The following is a 4,538-nucleotide window of genomic DNA, read 5'->3' on the forward strand; positions in this document are numbered from 1 at the left end:
AAGACCTTGCAATTATTTAGAGTTAAAAGCCTCAAATGTGTTAGCATATGCTCATACATCATATACTTCCAAGAAACTTAGTCATGGACTCAAGAACCGCTCAAATAAAAATAAGTCTAGTGGAGTTAATCCAAATAGATAGGTACTAAAAATAGAAACCAAGAGAGGGGTTAGGAAGATCAATCAAATAGACAAGGAAATGGCTAAAATAAAATAATTGATCATATAAGAAAAAAAGAATTTTAAGCTTAAAACTGGAGATTCGACTGAAGGATATAAGAAAGAAAGCATGGAACAAACCCTACCATTAAAGTTTAAGGTAGGGTCGAATTGAAATTTCCACCATTCCACCCTTAGAAGAAAAAAATATAGAAGAAGTAGAATGAAGTGGGAATGCCCGCGCTTATCTTTGACTTTGTCATTAGTCTTGTCCTTTCTATTGTCATTTTCCTTTGATATTTTCCTAATTTATTGAACTCTATTGAGAATACAATGAAATAAAGTTTTAACATTTCTATTTGAACTATGTATGACCTGATTTATCTTTTGTGAGATACGTAGGCTGGGTTATTCAGACTACCACCGATTTTGCAAAAGTTAAATTTCATCCTTTCATCTACCACATTAACCAGGGAGTCATGATTGGAGTGTAAGTCCACTTCGACAGCCTCTACCCTGGTTCATCTTTCTTGATCTTAGTCTTCTTATGGAAATCTTCTAAAATATCATTACACTCTCTGAACAAGTTCTCTATTCCATCCTTTATTTGTAATTTTCTAAAATTCAATAAAAGCCTCCCTTATTACAAAAATATTTTCCAGTTATTTCTGTTCGATTATCTGCTTACTATAAACTAACTTATGTTGTTTGTAATTTCAGTAATAATAATTTAAAATATGCCAATATCATGTCATTTCAAGAGCTAAATGAACAAATCAAGGAAGATAATGATGAATGGAAAGAATATGATCAGGGAACTCTAGGGAAGTTAATAGAGGAACAAAAAGACATCAGGGATTAATGAGGGAACTCTAGAGTGGTTAACAGAGGAACAAAAAGACATCAGGGATTAAGAAAGGTCCAACCTAGAGGAGAATGAGGTAATTAATCTATGTGATGAGGGTGAAGTTAAAGAAATCAGAATCAGTAGTCATCTAACATATGAATAGAAAAGATAACTCATCAAGTTTCTTTTAGAATAGTTTGATGTATTTTCTTGGTCCTATGAAGGCATGCCAGGATTGAGTACATATATCATGTCGCACAAGTTAACAATTTATCTAGGGTTCAATCCAGTAAATCAAATGTCGCAAATATTCAAGCTAGATCTAAGTTTGAGAATCAAGGAAGAAGTCATTAAGCAAATCCAAGCCAATGTAGTTGAAGTCATGAAGTATCCAACACGGCTATCCAATATTGTTCCAATACCAAAGAAGGATGAAAAGATCAAATTTTGAGTAATTATAGAGATTTGAATAAATCAAGTCTTAAAGATAACTTTCCATTACCCAACATCCATATTCTCATTGATAACTATGCGAGGCATAAACTACATTTATTCATGGATTATTTTGTCGGGTATCATCAAATACCAATAGATGAAGAAGATGTAGAGAAAATGACTTTTATCATACCTTGGGATGTTTATCACTATAGGGTTAAGCCCTTCGATCTCAAGAATATTGGTGCTACATATATAAGATCCATGATAACCATATTTCATGATATGATCCATAAGGAGATTGATGTGTACGTGGATGATATGATCATCAAATCTTGTAAAAGTTTGGACCACTTGGCCCATTTGGGAAAGTTATTTGATTAGTTTTTGAAGTACAATTTGAAGTTGAATCTTTCCAATTACACTTTTAGGGTATCAGGTGAGAAGTTGTTGGGTTTCAAAGTTGTAAAAGGGGAATTAAGCTTGACCCCTCAAAAATTAAGCAATCCAAGAACTTCCTCATGCAAAGACAAATAAGGAAGTTATGAGTTTTTTAGGAAAATTGAATTACATCAATGGGTTCATAGCCCAGTAAACGGTTACTTGTGAACCAATCCTCAATATGTTAAAGAAAGAAGCACCAAATGAATGGACTAAAGAATTCCAAAAAGCTTTTGACAAGATCAAGGATTATCTATCTAGTCCCCCGGTACTAGTTCTCTAAGAGAAGAAAGTCCAGCGTTGTTGTATTTATCAATCTCATACAATGTATTTGGATGTGTCTTAAGAAAATAAGATGAACTGTAAATAAGGAAAGAGTAATTTATTTCTTGTGTAAGAAGTTTACTCCATATGAGGCTCGTTACACACTATTAAAAAGCACATATTTTGCACTGGACTTGGTGGATCAGAAGCTGAGGCATTACTTTGATGTCATATGCAACGTATCTCATTTCCAAAATAGACCATTTAAGTACATATTTCAGAAGGCCATGCCCATGGGGAAATTAGCCAAATGAAAAATTTTGTTGAGTGAGTTCAACATTACATACGAGACTCAAAAAGCAATCAAAGAGCAAGCACTGATGGATTATCTAGAAAAGAATCCAGTTGATGAAGAATATGAACTACTCTAAACTTATTTTCCAGATAAAGAGGTATAGTTCATAGGAGATGACATTAATAAAGTATACCTGGGTTGGATATTGTTTTTTTATGGAGCGGTTAATTTTAAGGTTTTAAGAATTGGGGTAGTCTTAATATGAGAAACCGATCAACATTACCCAATTACCACCAAACTATGCTTTCTATGTACTGAAAATATAGTTGAATATGAGACATGCATTTTTTGTCTCAGATTGGCTATTAATATGAATGTTCAAGAATTACTAGTGATCGGATATTTTGATCTATTGGTTCTCTAAGTCCGAGGGGAATGAATTGTAAAAAAATCTAAAATCACCCTATATGTAGAATTGATATAGAAGTTATGCATAAGATTCAAAGAAGTGGAATTCAAGCATATTCCAAGGATACAAAATGAGTTCGCCGATGCTTTGGCCATTATATCCTCTATGATTTAATATCCAAATCAAAGTTACATCAATCCATTGGAAATAATTTTAAAGAAGCAACTGCATATTGTGCACAAGTTGAAGTAGAACTAGATGGAAAACCATTGTACTTTGATATCAGGAGGTATCTAGGAGTTGAGGCATACCCCAAAGATGCAATAGTCAATCAGAAGAAAATAATCCGCTGAATGGCCAATAATTTCTTTTTGAATAGGGAAGTCCTTTATAGGAGGACCCCTAATTTGGGATTTTTACAATGTGTGGATTCTATTGAATCTACAAAACTACTTAAAGAAATCCATGCCAAAATGTGTGGACCTCATATGAATGGGTTCACTCTAGCCAAGAAGATCCTAAGAGCCGGATATTTCTAGATGACCACAGAAAGTGATATAGCAAGTTTGTGCAAAAATATCATAAGTGTCAGATACATGGGGATCTTTTCTAGGTGCCTCCATATGAATTTAATATTATGAGCTCGCCCTAACTGTTTATGGCTTAGGCAATAGATATCATTGTCCCGATTAAGCCACTGACTTTCAATGGACATAGATTCATCTTAGTTGCTATAGATTACTTTCCCAAGTAGGTAAAAGTTGCCTCATACAAAGATATAGCCAATAAGGTAGTAGGATACTTTATCAAAAACAAATTGATTTGTTGATTTTAAATACCAAAGTCAATTAAGAAAACTCAAATAGTCTCTTGATGAAAGAGATATCTGAATAATTCAAGATCACTTTTTGGAATTCAACTGCAAACCGCTCTCAAATTAATGGAGAAGTAGAAACAACAACAAGAACATTAAGAAGATCTTCATAAAGATGATCAATAGTCACTGATCATGGCATGATATACAGCCTTATGCCTTGCTGAGATATCACATGATAGTTAAAACATCAACTGGGGCAACTCCTTATGCATTAGTCTATGGGAAAGAAGAAGTAATACCTGCCAAAGTTAAAATACCATTTTTAAAAATCATCTAAGAAGCAGGATTGAGTAACAAAAAATGGATTTGTGTCTGCCATGAACAACTTATAATGATCGATGAAAAGAGGATGAGTGTTGTATGCCATGAATGATTATATAAACAATGAATGATTCATAATTTCAGTAAAAGAGTAAGATCTCGCATATTTTAAAGTTGGATAATTGGTACTCAGACGCATATTCCCCCACCAAGGGAGTATAAGGGGAATTTATCTCCAAATTGGCAAGGTCCTTAAGTAGTCTGCAAAGTGTTATTTAGAGGATCCTTGATTGTGTTTGAGAATGGATGGCCAAAGATGGCCTAAGCCAATCAATTCTAATGTAGAAAAGTGATATTATGTTCGATGTAGTATTTCTTTGTGCTTATTTCTTGTAATTGCTTTTTCTGTTTGTAATCATTTTTATGCTTTGAAAGATCTTTAAAATTCCACATCCTTTTATGTACGAACTGCGTTTGAAATTAATTCTCAAGAGATATGTAGGCAACCTATGTTGGCTTCGATTAACCCCTTAGGTGAAAAATCCCTTTC

This window comes from Capsicum annuum, chromosome 9, assembly GCF_002878395.1.
Source record: "Capsicum annuum cultivar UCD-10X-F1 chromosome 9, UCD10Xv1.1, whole genome shotgun sequence".
Lineage (NCBI taxonomy): Eukaryota > Viridiplantae > Streptophyta > Magnoliopsida > Solanales > Solanaceae > Capsicum > Capsicum annuum.